This window comes from Salvia hispanica, unplaced genomic scaffold, assembly GCF_023119035.1.
Source record: "Salvia hispanica cultivar TCC Black 2014 unplaced genomic scaffold, UniMelb_Shisp_WGS_1.0 HiC_scaffold_839, whole genome shotgun sequence".
NCBI classification, from domain to species: domain Eukaryota; kingdom Viridiplantae; phylum Streptophyta; class Magnoliopsida; order Lamiales; family Lamiaceae; genus Salvia; species Salvia hispanica.
In genome coordinates this window covers 44,842-62,140 of record NW_025952620.1, presented here as the reverse complement: position 1 = coordinate 62,140, position 17,299 = coordinate 44,842, and the positions used below count along the sequence as shown (strand labels likewise).

The 17,299-nt window shown below is 37.1% G+C and overlaps 1 long non-coding RNA gene and 3 pseudogenes across 1 annotated transcript; all 4 read left to right on the top strand.

The window, feature by feature from the left end:
- Nucleotides 1–1,104: 1,104 nt before the first annotated feature.
- Nucleotides 1,105–3,339, top strand: LOC125200192 (annotated as a pseudogene).
- Nucleotides 3,340–3,348: 9 nt separating this feature from the next.
- LOC125200182 lies at nt 3,349–5,064 on the top strand. Its single transcript, XR_007172689.1, has 3 exons — nt 3,349–3,387; nt 3,660–3,903; nt 5,028–5,064. It is a non-coding gene; the product is annotated as an uncharacterized LOC125200182 (long non-coding RNA).
- Nucleotides 5,065–9,576: 4,512 nt separating this feature from the next.
- LOC125200191 lies at nt 9,577–13,754 on the top strand (annotated as a pseudogene).
- Nucleotides 13,755–15,743: 1,989 nt separating this feature from the next.
- On the top strand, nt 15,744–16,816 carry LOC125200190 (annotated as a pseudogene).
- Nucleotides 16,817–17,299: the final 483 nt, after the last annotated feature.

Sequence of the window (17,299 nt, the reverse complement as noted above, 5' to 3'; positions counted from 1 at the left end):
TTCTCTTCTTTTATATTACTATTTGGTATCTACATTAATAAAAAAATATTAAAAGTGGAGTACAATATTATTCTAGTTTATGGTTGATTATTATTTTATTTTTATATGCACCAAAAGATGCCATTTTTATTTTCAATTTATTTTCCATAGTTATAAAATCTAATAGCATTAATTATTAAAAATGTTATAAAATCCAATTACATTAATAAAAAATCTATTTATGCGCTTAAAATTAAATATATTTAATCAATTCTAAAATTAAAATGATTATCTAAGAAGAGTACAATTTGATATCGAAGCATTAAACTAGTATCGTAAAAAAACAACTCTTAAGTAAAATAGTAATTGATCTGAAGTCTAAACAGAGTTGATTTATGGAATAAAAAGCAACTAAAAAGGGAAAAAGGTAATGCAAACGACGCCGTTTTGGTTCGCTGAGCTGGGGATTCTTGCCCTCTATTTTCTTACACCTACCCGCGATTTGAAGAACAAAAATGCGTCACAAACTTGAAGCTCTAGAATTCTTTTAGTTTTACTTCAGACTTTGTTGAAAAATATATCCAGATAAAAATGTATCTACAAGTCAAATTTATTCTAGTTTTCTCTTATCATCGTATATTATTGCTTCAGAAATCGAATCAGTGAGAATTCACGTCGGCCTGGATGCAAATTCAGCTCAAACATTCAAGAAAGTTCAAAATTCCACCGATTCTAGCAAAAAGTTGGAATCTTTGCAGGTGATTCTGAGTGGGAACGCCACAATTTCAAGCGAAAACAAGACATTCAAAGTGGGTTTTTCTCCCTGAATGACGAATTTTGGTATTTCGGGATTTGGTATGCTTCAATCCCGATTCCGGCGTATATCTGGGTTGCAAACCGCGAAAATCCCATCAAGAACTTACCGTTAGCAGCTGCGGAGATCACTGGCGACGGTAAGTTGGCCGTAGTAGACCAAGATTCAAGGAACATCGTGTGGGAATCGAACAATGTCGAAGAAGGAAGTGATTTGAGGCTGTTAGAGCAAGGGGATTTGCTGCTGTTGAGCAGCGACGGCCGGATGTGTGGCGGAGCTTAGATTTTCCGACGGACACGTGGCTTCCCGGTATGAATTTGACGGCGGAGCGGCAGCTGACTGCTTGGAGGAGCTCAGTCGATCCTGCTCTGGGCAGGTATTCTCTGCGGCTGAATCCACCTTATTATGGTGAACTTGCACTTGTTTATAGTAGTAATAATAATGATATTAGTGTTGGTATGAACAATCCTTTTACGTATTGGACTACTGGAAATTGGAGTGGAAATGCATTTGCTGGTGTGCCTCAAATGGATTCCATACATATATAAGTTTAACTTCAATGAACCCTTTTACTCCAATGGCAACATTCGGGTACACGGAGGTGCCCTTGGAGAGTGGGCTCCGTTGACGAGGTTCGTCCTTGATCATATGGGGCAGCTGAAGCAGTTTACATGGTCCCAACAGAGTCAAGTGTGGAACACTTTTGGTCTCAGCCTGATAATATCTGTAGAGTTTATGCATTGTGTGGGAATTTGGGGCAGTGTAATGGAAACCCTTTGAGTCCTTGTCAATGCTTTAATGGTTTTAAGCCGTTGAGTAGTGTTTCGTGGGGTAAGGATGATTTTGCAGAGGGTTGTTTGCGGGAAGATGATGCTAGTTGTAGTGGGAATGATGAGTTTCAGAAGGTTGGAGGTGTGACCTATGACAGGACAATGGTTGTGTCGTTCAGTGGGAGTAGGAGTGAGTGTGAGAGTGCGTGCTTGAAGAATTGTTCTTGCGTAGGTTTGTATCATAATTCAGATAGTAACTCGTGCAAGAATTTGTATGGTTCGCTTCTGAACTTGCGTAATTATACTTCTGATAATACAATGAGGGATAACGTGTATGTGAGGGTGGAGTCCAGGGCGGTGGCAAAAACAAGAAGAGCAAGGAGACGGCTCTTTTGATCGGAATGATATGTGGGATTCTTGTGATTTTGAGTGTGGGAACCGTACACTTGTACTTGAGAAGGAGAAAGACTATGAGGAGGAAGGGAGAAGATGACAGTGGGTTTCAAGTTTCGAATCTAAGGGTGTTCTCCTATAAAGAGCTTCATGCTGCAACTAGGGGTTTCTCGGTGAAGCTAGGTCATGGAGGGTTCGAGCAGTTTTCAAGGTGTGCTGTCGAATTCTGCTGCCGTGGCTGTGAAGAGGTTAGAAAGGCCTGGTGGCGGTGAGAAGGAATTCAGAGCAGAGGTGTGCACTATAGGAAACATTCAGCATGTTAATCTGGTGAGGCTAAGAGGATTTTGTTCTGAAAGCTCTCATCGTCTCTTGGTTTACGACTATATGCCAAATGGACCTCTTAGCATGTACCTGAAACACACTAGTCAGAGTCTGAGTTGGGATGTAAGGTTTAGGATTGCTGTTGGGACAGCAAGGGGTATTGCTTATTTACATGAAGGGTGTCGAAACTGCATTATACACTGTGATATAAAGCCCGAGAACATCCTATTAGATGAAGATTTCTCAGCGAAGGTGTCGGATTTTGGGTTGGCTAAGTTGATTGGCAGAGACTTTAGCAGGGTTTTGGCAACCATGCGAGGTACATGGGGTATGTTGCACCAGAGTGGATCTCTGGTGTTGCAATCACATCGAAAGCTGATGTGTATAGCTATGGAATGACATTATTGGAGCTGATAGGTGGCAGGCGCAATGTGGAGGGGCCACCTTCTGCCGGTGGAGGCGGAGAGAATGAGAAAGAGAAGTGGTTTTTCCTCCTGGGCGGCACGCCAGATTATTGAAGGAAATGTTGCAGCAGTCGTTGATAAGAGGCTTTCCCATGTGTATAACGAGGCGAGGCAATGCGTCCTTGGCTTAGTTGCCGTTTGGTGCATACAGGATGATGAATCTACTAGGCCTTCGATGGGGATGGTAGTGAAAATGCTGGAAGGTGTGGTGGAGGTGACCGTTCCACCCCCTCCGAAGCTGCTGCAAGCATTAGTATCCGGTGAGTCCTTTCAAGGCGTCCTGCCTGATTCCGGAAGAAGGGTTCCACAGCAGGATGCTGGCAGTTTTGGTGCTAACACCACGATCTCCATGGACTCGAAAGATTCCAAATCGTCACAATAATTTCTCCTTTTTGTGTTAGCATAGGTTGAGAATCAACCTACTGATAACAATTTGAAGATGTGCTTATCAAGGTTCATTGCTTAACTAGGGCTTATCCATTTATGCTTGAAAGACTCGATCGTTCTTTCAATGGTGAAGCAGGGCCGACCCTTTACCACTGGTGTCACATAGGATGAACTACAATCTTCAAGAAGCTGGTGAGACATGCTGTGAACATGGCGATCACAACGATAACTACCTGCAGATGGAGAGATGGTAGACTAGGTGATCTGTTGCAGCTTTTATTGATGTTTATATATTACTTCTTTCTCCTATTTAGCTTCTGCTAAAGATGCTTTTATGTTCGTTCTTTTACAGTTAAAAAGAATAATTAAGGCTTGTAAGAATTTCTTGATCAATGGGTAGTAAGATAATAAAAACCATATAAATTCGCAACAAATGGAAACACGCGTAAGAAATTTAAGCAGATTTTTTAAAAGATTGACTCTTTTACAAATTTCTTAACAGTATTTTGACAGGAAAATACTATCATGCAGGAGGGAAAATTTCAAAGATATTTGGGTTACGGAAAATGCTGGAGGAGCAGCATTGAACAGCAATGGCTCACCCTCTGCAACATCAACATCGTCATGAAAATCGACTGCAATCTTGGTTTCCATAGAAATCAAGAGACCGTTGTCTGATTTTCTGAAACAATCTCTCTTCTGCCGTCATGCTTTGCTTGGAGATCAGGTACTTCATTCAAGGATCCTGTGCTGGCATCAGATCCCTTTCCATTTGGTAAGAACACTTCATCTCTGTTTATCAAGAATTGATTCTTTGGTTGAAATTTAGCTGAAGCTGAGTAAATAACTTAAATTTGTGTATAAGCATGATATGGATGGGAAGGCATGCTATTCATTGGAATTAATGTAGCAATAAGGGATTATCAATAAAACACACTATCCCTGATCAAAAACTAATATTATTTGGCAAAAACTTGCGTACATTTAGATATGCATCCACCCCACAATTAGGGTTCATAAATTACAGTGAGGATTAAGCTAGGTGATGCACCAGAGTGTGCCTCACTCTTTTTACGGGTTATCGCTTATTACCAATTTATGGCCTGTGTTTTGGTTCACTTTGCAATGATGTCAAGACTTTTCAAAATATGCATCAACATTTTTCCAATGCGTATAAATCCATTTTAGAAGTAAAAATAAATTTTCATGCGGACTCCTAATCCGATGAGCAAAGGTGGAAAATTTGATCTGGTGAAACTTTCTTTTGGGAAGGTGTTGAAACTTGAAAGCTTTTTTTCCTTTTTTTCCCCATTTCTATGAAGGTCGGGACATTTTTTCAAGTGCAAAACACTTGATTTTTAGGCAAGGGTTGATAATAATCCCATATTTGAACTTGTCTTGCAAATCAATCAATTTTTTTCCCTTTTTTCCGCATTTGTGTGTCGGGGCTGCAACTTAGAGGTGCCACGGTTCGGAACCGGCACATTCCGGGAAACCGTTAGGGTTTCCCATTTAGAATTGTCGAACCGAACCGAACCACGAGGGTGTTTCACGTGTTCGCTCCGGTTGGCTATTTTATTACGGTTTTCCACGGTTCCGAACCGCCGTTTTGCGGTTCCGGGTTTGGGTTCACGGTTTTCCGGCGGTTTCGGTTTGAACCACCCAGAACCGGCGGTTCGGGACGTGTGTCGGTTCAAATTTTTGAACCTGGACCAATCCACGGTTCAAAAATCAACGGTTTCGGTTCAAATAAATTCTCACAATTTCGGTTCGGAACCGTAACTGCGGTTACGGTTTCGGTTTTAACCGCCTCTAAACCTTGGGCAGGTCTAGGGCTGCTAAGTTCTCAGTCCATGTGACCATCTTTGAATCCTCCTCATAGGTTGTTTTGCATAACAGGTTTCCCATCCTTTTCACCAACAGCAACCCGTTTAAAAAAGCAAAAGGGGATTTGTCCATCTCCTTGCTTTGGCCATGTTGCTCAACTTCAATCAAGTCAGTCATCATTTTTTTTTGTTGAAACTGGCGATTTTGTCAAGGTTTTCTGCTAATCTATGCGATTGTTGAAAAAATTTTTAACCAACTGGCTTTATTCTTGCAGGAGGAGGCGATTTGGTTGCTTTCATTAATCTCACTTGTTACGACGTTATAGGTCCACACTTCTCTCTCTCATTGTAGCATTGATGCAGAAAATTTGGATGGGAATGATATTTGAGACTTATCAAAAATCCTTATAGGTCCATATTTGTGTTTACATCTTGTGTTGCTTGATCTCTATTTGTTTTCTGGGATATCATGCTAACAAAAACACATCATTCACATCGAAGAAAATTGGAGATCAGATGATGATTGTGTGAATTATTTTTATCTTTAGAAAGAAACAAAAATTTGGAGAGGAAATTTGCTTGAAAAGGGGGACACAGTTTTTCTAAGTCGAGAGTCTTGTGTGCAACGTTCAAGTTCTTTCATGCAAGTATGTAATCTCTCTCTCTGCCCAATGGTAGTACAAGTAGTTGTACACTGCACAGCACAGCATAGCACAGTTCTTTATTTGCTTAATGTTGAAGTGATATTTTAGATGAATAAGCAGTTTAATATTCAAGAATGATAATAGCAGTGGACGCATGTGCCAATTTATGATAATATACCTATAATTCAAATTAAAGTCATATAAAAGGAGCTAATGGTAGGGGGGTCTGGTTGAAAGTTGATTTATTTTTTCATTCTAGTCAACACACACAACATGATTTAGCACACAACAAACAAATAAAAAAATTTTTAAATTCATTCATAATAATGGTATATCATAAATTCTGAAAAATAATACTAGTAGTAGAATCACAACAAAATTTCACCAAGAAATGAGTACAAAAAAAAAAGTCATATGGTGATGGCTTAAATTGGTTGATATAAATTACTTGGGGCCATATTAAAAACTTTTCACGTAATCAATTATGACCTACAAATTTTAATCAATTCATGTATGGTTATCTTTATTTTTTTTATTTTCCATTTATTTTGAATTTTAAAATGTGTTTAATTTTTTTATATGCAGTGTTTGCGGGCTATGTCAAGATTTGAGAGGCAAATAATAGAGCTAGAAATATACAACATGCAAAGCTTATAGTTTGAGATTTAAATAAGAAGTTTGTTTCTCAATGAATAAGTGTCCAATTTTTTTATAAGTAAATAAATTTCCTACTTTGATTTATTGGGTACTATTTATGGATATTAGTTTTCTACTAAAAAAGAAAGAAAGGAAGGTTGTTTAGAAAAGAAAAATCAAAGGTTTGAGAAAATGAGTGAAATTAGACAAAATGTATAGAATAAGGTCAAAGTAATTTGGATAATGAAAGAAAAAATGAAGTTCATTTATGCTCAACTTGGGATTTTTATTTTTAATCACTTTTTAGTTAAATATTCCTTACCTACCAAAGAATATGTATTACAACAAAAAATAAAGATTTTTTTGAATTTTTTATGTTAATTCACAACAAGTAGAGGAGAGATGAGACTTTGAGTTAAAGAAAAATATAGAGAATATTATTTTAAGTTTGAACTTAGTGTAAATGGTAAGAGTAAAATCACTATTTAAGGTGACATTTATACTAAATGGGTTTGAGTTCAGTGTAAATATTTGGATATGCTCTTATACTCATAATACCTTATACACTTTGAGAGTGAGTGATAAACACACTTCTCATCTTTGGAAGTTGAAACACTTGTGAGTACATTATTCCAATGTGATAAACGAGTTAGTAATGAAAGTGTACTAATAAGCCTTACTTGGTTTGATTATTTTATATCTTGCTTCATTTATCTTTTCCTTAGACAACAACAAAGTTTAGTCCTTAGACAATTTGTTTGTTTTATTTATGTTGTTTTCTTGTTTTGTTTGAGGACAAACAAATAGTTAAGTTTGAGGAGTTGATATGCTCGGATTTTGACTGTTTTAAGGCCTATTTGGTATATTTTGAATGTCAAACTCGCATTTCATGTCTCAGTATCGCATATTTTATACATTTTGGTATTTTGACGTGTTTTGTGAGAAATGTGTAAAATTAGCTTGAAAAGGGACAAAAATGTCAAGTTCTAGAAACTAAAGATTTAGCATCGCCCGCATCGCGACACTATGTCACGGCCGTCCGAAGAGTCAACGGTCCGCCTCGAAAATTGAGCCTAAAGCTGAACACGCCCAACAACCGCTGAAACATGGTCAGCGTTCGATGACACTACGCCGAGAGTCCGAAAGACTCTTTGCGGTCCATTGGGTCAGTTCAATGGTCCGTTGAGATTATCGGCGCACCAAATTGACATACTTTCTCTTCAAGACTTACCATGTTGGGCTTGGAATCATACCATATAGAAAAACGTCCATGCATGTATAAATACTCCCTCGGTTCCGCGATAGTGGAGTGGTTTCTTTCGCACGCGATTTATGATAAAATTGTATTAAATGAGTTAAATAAAGGAATAATAAGTAGGAAATGTAAAAGGGTAGAGAGATAAAAAGAATAAAGGAAGAGGAGTAAAGTAAGAGAGGAAAAATGTGTTGACTATTACTAGAAAATGAAATTACTCAACTATTATGGAACGACCAATATGACAAAATGACTCAAATACCGCAAATAGAGGGAGTACTTCATAAAAATGATCTTGTTTCCTACTCTCCACGTCGATTTGAGACTTTGAGAGTTCCATCTTCCACCATCTTTCTATATTCATACTTGGAGTTTGGAGCTTGGATCAAAGAAAAGATTGTAGCATACAAGATTCTTCCTTTGGATTTTATCTTTGTTGTTTTTATATTTTCTATGTTTTTCCTTTAAACTAACTATGAGTTTAGTTTGTTTTCTCGAATAGCTAAATCAGAGGATTGTAATGATGTGTTAGTAACTCTTTGGTTTATATAATTCAGTTTTTTATATCCGTTTGTAACTTATGTTCATATTTACTTTATTCTAATTTGTTCAATAATGTTTCAGGTTTGAGTGACATTCTATGATGATTTCTTGGCATGCGAAGTAATCAAAATAGTATAGCTAAAGGTAGAGATGCCCAAGGTTTTCGGGTTTAAAGGGGTTTAAAGCGGAACGTAACAGCTCCGTTCACCGAACCGAACGTGACTTTCTTGAACCGGGAAACCGCCATATTTTGAACCATGGGCCGTTCCGGTTTCAAATTTACGAACCGAAACCGTCGGAAAGCGGTTCGGGCGGTTCCAAACCGAATCGTGAAAAACCGTCGGAAACCGTGAAACCGAGCCGCGAAAAACCGCCGAAAACCGCGGGTTGAACCGTGAAAGCCGTAAAAACCGCCGAAAACCGGGCGGGTTTCAAACCTAAACCGAACCCCGGTTTTCGAACCGAACGAACAGGGAAAAACCTCACGGTTCGGCCGTTCCATATTTCAAGCAACCGGCGGTTCCGAACGGAACCAGCCGTTTACGAACCGTGGGCATGTCTAGCTAAAGGTCAATACTGGGATATCGAACTCAAGAAATATAAGCAAGTATGTACTATCATATACCAGTCATATACTATCTAGAGAAACAAGAGTTTTGGGTTTTAAATGAAGAAACTAAACAAAAAAAAATAAGATAAAAGGAACAAAGCAAATAAGATAGAATTAGGCAAATAGAAGAACTTCAAGGATAATGATTTCACTAACTTTTAGTTATTCTAATTAGCTCTACGTTCATCGACTCAAGTTTTACCACGATTTCTCCCTACCATGCATCAATACTCATGTCACAATTATTGTATGAACATATAAGATAAACCAATCAAAACTATCACCGAATCAAAGATTGACAATAATCAAGGTAACAGCCAATTAGTCGAAAAAAAGTTCAAGAAAAATCAAGTGGAACGAGTTCGAACATTAAACATAAAAGAACTACATAAAAATTAATTACTATCAAACCTCAAGATTCTATTCTTTCGTAATCCATAACGGATGAACTAAAACAATAATTAAAGTACGAGCATGAAATAAACAAAAAAACAGGTTGAATCTTGAAGTCTTCATGCTCCTCTTGCCTTGCTTCAATCTCCAAGAATGATGGAAGAATTGAAATATGGAGTGGAGAGGAAGAACCTTGGAGGCTCCCCTTTTGGGGCTATGGAATGGTGAATATTATGAATTAGGTTATGGGATATATATAGACTTGAAAAAGATTTAAATTTGGTAAAAGTTTCCTCCAAGCAATAGTAAATAAGGAATTTTCATTTCCCCATAGGTTAAGGAAAAGATTTGGTTCACAGGAATGCCTTTCTTTCTTCTGAATTTCCATTTAAACTTCGACTTGAGCCTCGGCGACTTTGGTAGAACGGTCATAATTTTCTCCACGAACTCCGATTGAGATGATCAAGGTACCAACGCGGCTCTTCGAAGACGAAAAGAATGACATGTAGAACGCCCTGATCAGACTTCAGGATCGCCGGCAATGGGTTTGAACACAGGTTGCTGCGAAAAGTCCTGGGCCGCCGGACGCTCCGAATTCCTGGGCCGTTGCGCGACCGCGTATGGGGCCAAGGGCCCTGTTGCGCTTCAGTTCTAGCTTCAGTTTTACGTTTTATGTCGTTTTTTCCCTATTTTCATTTTACAAAACACATAAAAAAATAATATGAATAAAATATACAAATAATTGATATGTAATTCAACATTGACACTCAAAATAAATCAAAAATGGTCTTAAAATAATGCAAAATCCTTTGCTTATCAACTGTGCTAGAATTTAATAATTGTATTTTGCTCATCCATGGAACAACTCTACATGACCAAGCAAAATATATCTTGATCCTAAAACTACCTAATGTGACCCCACACCAATCATATAACAAGATATAATAATACCTTCCTATTTTCCAACTCATATATCTAATCTTTCAAAAAAAATCATAAACTAATGCTTTGTCATCTCCTTTTACAACCCTAATAAATAATCTCTCAATGAATCAATCCACACCCCAGCCAGTCCCCAAATCTCCTTCTTACCCCTACCCCAAAATCAATGAATGAGAGTAAATAGAGCAAATATGCTACCCCTCAAACCTTAACCCTAAAACTCAATTTCTCAATCTCACAACCCAACCCACCCCCTACCCCACCCTAGTATAAAGGTGAGCATAAGTCCAAAATTTGGAAGGCAAAGAAAAGAAAGAGAAAAAGGAGGGGGTCAAGAATTGAAGAATAGAAGAGTCATCCCCAAATCCCAAATAGCTCGATTGAAAATTGGTTTACTGGTACGTCTCTCTCTTCCCAATGACCCCTCCATACATTTATTTCTCCATTTAATTTTTAGGGGTTTTGCTACACAAGCCCCTGTTTCTGTTCAAATATTCAAAACCTACCCATTCCTTTCTCTCTTTCACTGTTCAACACAGAAAAAAAAGAGCGGGACAAAAAAAAACTTTTCTTTTTTCACAGGACCGCAAAAACAAAAAATCCAAATTCCCGCACACCTTTGGTATTTTCGCTTCGTCCCGCCCAAAACCCATCTCAAAATCGGAGGTCCGCAAATTTCTTCTTCTTCTTCTTGCTTTGATTTTGTTTTTATTTTTTTGTTATTCGGAGTTTAACACACACACATGCACCGTCGTTTTGTCTTTCTGGTTTCGATTGCGAAATGGATTTGATTTGTTTTAGGGTCTGAAAATTATAGAAAAAATAAAACAATGGCAGGATGGTTGGAGAGTGAGAATGGTGAAGACAATGGCGGTGCCGAGGTTAAATGGTCGTTCACGGAATTTCTCAAAGCTTTTTTGGAACATGTTTACGGCAATTCTGCTCTGAGGCGCTGCCGCCGGTTGTTGGTGAGGGGCAGGTTGTTGATTTGCTTAAGCTTAAGATTGTTGTGAGGAAGAGAGGTGGATATTGCAGAGTGTCGGAAAACGGGCTGTGGAGCTCGGTAGCAGCTGATTGTGGGCTTGATTTGAGGTTTTCAGCTGCTTTGAAGTTGGTGTATGGAAGTATTTGGATGCGTTGGATAGATGGTTGGGGAAGATTGAGAGACATAGAGAGGACGGAGTGAGTGAGGATAGGTGTTTCGATTTTACTCGGTTTTTGATGGGGTTGGAGTCGGGTCCAAGGTTTTCGTATCGAGTAAAATTGAGAGAGATGATGGGTTTGTAGAGTTGAAGAAGACTGAATTTGAAGTTGTTGATGGAAATCAAGTGTTTGTGGAGTTAAATATAGATGTTGAGGGTTCTGATGAGAAGGGAGCAGTGAAATGGCGTTAGTGATGATGTGAATATTAGTAAGGAGAAATCTGTTGACAATGGCGGTGATGGTGATGATCTAAGAGTGGATCAGGACTCCGTTAGTAAGAAAAGGAAACGAGAGTGCTACACAGGCTTGCTGAATTGGATACGAATGTTGGAAAAGATCCTAGCGGGCCTGCTGTTGAGCCATTACCTGAAATGCAGAAGTGGAACTGTTATGGGAGTGAGCTGTCTGGAAGCAAATTCTCACTATTCGTGAGGCGATGCTTTTGAGAAAGAATGTCGATGCAGGGTCTCAACGAACTGTCTGGCAGGTCTGCATTTCATTACTCCCATGCTTGATTCCAGCTGATGAATATGAATATATATTTGTATGCAATACCCCAATATAACTGCATCATGACCAGTTTTAGGATGCATGAGAGTATGTTGTAATCTAACATCTACGGTTGATGATAAATCCAATCAAATAAGCAGTTAAATGCCTTTATCTTTTGTGGGCTGAGTTCTTATATCCAGTGGGATCAGTATATTAGCATGCTCTTTGTATAATATTTTAGCCTATCTAGGGCTATAAAACTCCGCCCAAACTTTTTGACTTATGGTAGTCAACTTTTACGGTATTGAATATTCATTTGTTGTTCATGTGCACGATGCACAATAGAGGTATCCATCGTGTTGCCTATCAGTGTTTGTGTCGGTTTGCATCTTCATGTGCTAAGCACATCACCACTATTTCAGTATGTCCTCTGTCAAGGATCTTTATGTTCTGAAAAGTTGTTAGTTGCGCATGTTTTCTTATACAAAGACTATTATGTTGATTTCCAGAAATCATTTATTGAAATATGCTCAAGCTGACATTCCATTCTATTCTATCTTATTTTTAGTAAATGCAGCAAGTACTTTTAGTTATGTCTTCTCTGGATTTGCTTATGTCTCTGAAAATGGCAACATGGTAAGTTTACTCCATAGCTAACTTCCAGTGATAGAACTTCATCTGTTTATTTGTGTTCTATGTTTAGATTTGCAATCCCCATGTGTTGTCAACAGTGACTTGCATGCATTATAGAGGCCAGACATTCTTTAAACGCTTGTTGAGTTAAAGAATAGATCTCATGAAATTCTGAGTGATAAATATAATTGAATTGACAAAACAAAAATTCATGAAAGCATCCATGTTAGCTTGCATTATATATTTATCCATTACATGGTATGTCATATATCATCTCTACTTTTAGAACAACTTGGCTTGGAACATATACGCTTTCTTAATTAAAACAATTTCTTCGTATCTTTTAGAAGAAGCAAAAGATACACCGAGCATGTATGATGATGAAGGGTTAAGATGCAGTCAGAGGTACTCTCCTCCAAGGATCGGAAGTCGAGAGACAGGGTGGAGCTGAATCATCTTCCTCAGATTTTCAGACCGACGAGGATAATGCTGACAAACAGTCTGATGCTGACTCCCCAATCTATTTGAGCAACTGCAGGAAGAAACGAATCCCCATAGGCTCAAATCATCAAGCAGATTTGCCTGAGTTCCAAGGTGAGGATTATGAAAGTGAAGCTAAATGGTTAGGTACCAAAATCTGGCCTTTGGATAAAGCAGAACAAAAGAAGAAAACCCTAATCGAAAGGGACCGTATCGGAAAGGGAAGGCAAGAATGTTGCGGATGTCAGTTTGTTGGATCTTTTGAATGTGTGAGGTTCCATATTAGGGAAAAGAGGCTGAAAGTGAAGCTTGAACTTGGCTCCGCTTTCTATCTATGGAAACTCGACATGATTGAGAGGACGTCGCATTCTCATGGACAAAAGAAGACCAGTACAAGTTCCAGCATACAGTGCAGTCCAACCGTCTCTCATTAGAAAAATACTTTTGGAACGAACTTTTCAAGCAATTCCGAAGAAGGGAAGGGAAGCACTAGTGAGCTACTACTTCAACGTGTTCCTTCTCCAACGTAGAGCCATCCAGAACAGAACCAGCCCGCTCAACATTGACAGTGATGACGAGGAGTCAGAATATGGGCCGGTTACTAATAGGTTTGGTGCTGGTTCAATTTTTGTTCCCCAAAGAAACCACATACGAGTAGCAGATAGGTTGTTGATTCGAGGTGTGTAAATCGCAGTTTTTGGTTCGATAAAAGCTCATTTTGGTTTTGCACAGTCAGACACGCCCGTTTCAGGTGTACAGATGGCTGAATATGATAGATGAAGCACAGTCAGAAGCAGTGGAAACATACAGTTAGTTACAAGGTTACTGCAATACTTTGCAAGGGCTAATTTCTCTTTGGTATGTCAAAATTTATCATCTTTCAAATTCATTATGATTATGAATATCAAGAACTAGCTTTTTTTGTTAAGTTCCTATTTGCTTCTTCGTCATATTAACGTTCTTTTTTTATGTTTTGGCTAGCAAGTCTATTACATAATTTGGCATGTTCGATTTAGATTATTGCATTTTCTTGGTACGAATTCGATATTTGATTAACAAAATAACAACCGACAGCTTCCTAATCCACAAATCAGCAATATTAACAGTTGACATGGAGCCATTTTATAGTGAAACCAATAAAAGTAGGAGTTATATTTTTAGCTCTTTTATAAGTGAGATTTAGTTCATTAATGGATGTTTAATTCTTATATGGAATGTAAATGGTAGTAATATATTTAAGTCAGCCAAAATGATACAGATCTAAAATCTTATCTGTCATTATACATCTAGCCCCTATTCATTAGTTAATATTAATAGAATTTCCTCTGGCCCATTAAAATTGAGTTATTATTATCTCATATACTTTATTCTCTTTCTTATTTATTTTCTAGTAATTTTTTTCATATCCAAAAGAAACAGTTCAACTCTAATGGAATGGAAGGAGTAAAGAAATGTACATGCATATAAATGGTTCAAAAATACACTACTCCTAATAAGTCGGATGATCATTGACTCTTTCAAAAATTTAAAGTTTAAAACCCACCTCTCATTAGTTGCAATGAGTATTTATTATGTATACATATTAGAAGATTAGAGATGTTTTTTTTGGTTTTTAATATCTTGTCGTATGCTCTTTATTTAATATTCACATTGGAGTCTGAGTCTGCCAAACTCTATCCATACCCGAAAAATTCAAATTTTCATATTTTATCTCAAAAATGCAATTATAGTGGTCTTTGTATTGTAATGCATATTTAATTAGTCTAATTCCGAAAAGTCGCAAGCCACGAACTTCTTCGATTTACATTTGCAAAGTGACTTTATTTTGGTGAGCCGGAGGGAAGACTGTTTGAATTAATAAATAGGATAGCAAATTAAACAGAGCCGAAAAATACATGTACTCATATATTTTAAAATAATGGTGTTTGTCTTATCTATTTAGCAATGTTATAATATGGTTCGGATTAAACTGCGGCAATTGTTTAAATACATGACATAATGATGCAAGGCTCTATTATTAATTAATTTATTTAATTTTTCTATATATTATGTTCATTGGATTAATACACACACATCATACTAGCATATAATAATACAACTGGTTCACTTTTCTTAGTATAGAATCTGATCCATTGTTTCAATACTTCATAGTTATACTTTATAGCCATCTTGTCACACTCTCTCTCTCTCTGACTTATGTATAATGCGAATATATATTTGCGGGTATTTATGAGGCGAAATAGGAAATCATAATATTCTCTGTCTAAATACACCTGGTAAATATATGCACGCAATTACTAGTGTTTTTTTAATAAAAACACTAGGTTTAATTTGTAAATTTAATCAAACACAAAAAAATTTTTATACTATAAATTATATAATCTGTGACTGTAGTTATGCAATTCGAAAAATCGGCTATAATTTTATAAATGAAACTGTCGTGCCATGCACTTTCATTTTTTGGGCATCAAAATGTGTCAATGCAAAAAATTGACACTGCGTATTAAGATTGTAAATTTCGAAATTGCATTTCTTTTTTGTGAATAACCTGCAATTAAATGATACTCCAGTTTTGTACGTAAAAATAATATAAATTGCAGTACTAAGATTTAAGTGAAATTAAATTTTTAAATAATTTTTAGAGAGAGAAAATGATTAATTTGAAAATCTAAATGCATGAATTATATAAATTCCATTGTTTCTAAAATATTATTCCGCACTTGTTTATACGAAGGATTTATAATTTTTTAGTTCCGAATCTAATTACTTATATTATGATCTTACTCATTTTATAGTGTAGAGTGTAGATAGAAAGGAAAGCAACGTACGTATTGATGGATAATCAGATATGGTGTGCGAGTAATCAACATACTGTATTAACTTCACACCCATCTTGTTATCTTCATTCTGTGAGAGTTGAAAAAGTAGCATCTCTCTCTTCAACCTTTTCTTGTAACCATGTCTTCCCCAAGCAAGAGACGAGAGATAGACTTGATGAAACTGTAAATCTTCATTTCTTGTAGTTTTGTTTTGTAGAAAGCTTTGACATTGTTTCTTGAAATAGGATGATGAGTGATCGCAAGGTGGAGATGAGCACGAGTTCTATGTGTATTTCCATGGACCCACTGAAAGTATTTAAATCTAGAAGAAATTCTATCAACCTGCTCTTGATGAGGAAATTGGAAAAGGACTGGATTTTTTGCTGTAAAATTGAAGTGTACATTCTACTTCTACATTTTCTGTAAAATATGAATTCAGTTTTGCTTCTCTATCCTACTCTGTTTCTGTCTAATTCACTCTCTCTTTGATTTTCCAATGTAACACGATAGGTCCGTATCATGGCGGTGTGTGGAAGGTAAGAGTCGAGCTTCCTGATGCCTATCCCTACAAGTCTCCTTCCATAGGATTTATTAACAAGATATATCACCCCAATGTGGATGAAATGTGAGTTTCGATTGCGAAATGCTCTCTCTTCTGTCGTGTCATATATCCATGTTTTCAAATTTCAGGCCGGTTCAGTTTGTCTAGATGTTATTAACCAGACCTGGAGCCCCATGTTTGGTAATAACCAGTCTACTTCTTGGTTAAGCAATGTCTGATTAGAGTCTCAAATTCTTGATTGCTTGATGCTAACTAACCTCCTTTAACAACGATTTTTTGCAGACCTGGTTAATGTGTTTGAGGTGTTTTTACCTCAACTACTTTTGTATCCAAATCCATCAGACCCCTTAAACGGGGAGGCTGCTGCTTTGATGACGCGCGACACAACTGCATATGAACAAAGAGTTAAATCTTCCTGAAAACTTACCTTAAGCTCTCCTCTATACATATGTTTTGGTAGCTTGTGCTCTAGGATCAGATTGAAGTAAAAATAAACAGTTGACTGGAGAAGTATGTCATGAATCTGATTTCATATGTTTAAAACAAAGCATATGATCTTGTTCTTACAGATACGTGATACAAGTGAAAAGGTTTATCTTATTCTTATGACATGTTTATAAATGTGAGGAGTACTAATTTAATCCCATAAACATTACTTCCCTATGGGCAATCTCAGGGTTATACTGTAAGCGATTGTGACACACTTTACTGTTCGTATTCTAGAATACTGACTGAAATACGCCAAGGAGGAAGATGCGGGGCTGTGCCGGAAGAGAAATCGAGCGATGAGGAACTGACTGAAGACGAATATGAGTCGAGCGACGATGGTGTTTTGGGGCCTGTGGATCCTTAGTCTTCTCTGTGTCTGTAGCTGTAAGCATGCATATCGTTTCTTATATCATGTTGCTTTTCTCTCCCACAGTTACTTACAATTTAATTACATATAGCAATAACTATTCATTGGAATGAATTCAAAATGACTCAAATGTGGCTTCTTGAATCTGCTTCATGTACATAGATTGTTCTACCAATTACCTCACAACGAGTCTTCTTTTCAGCATCTTTTTTGTGTGGCTAAATACTGAAATATTCACATCTTTTTTGTGTGGTTATATTGAAGAAACAATATAACT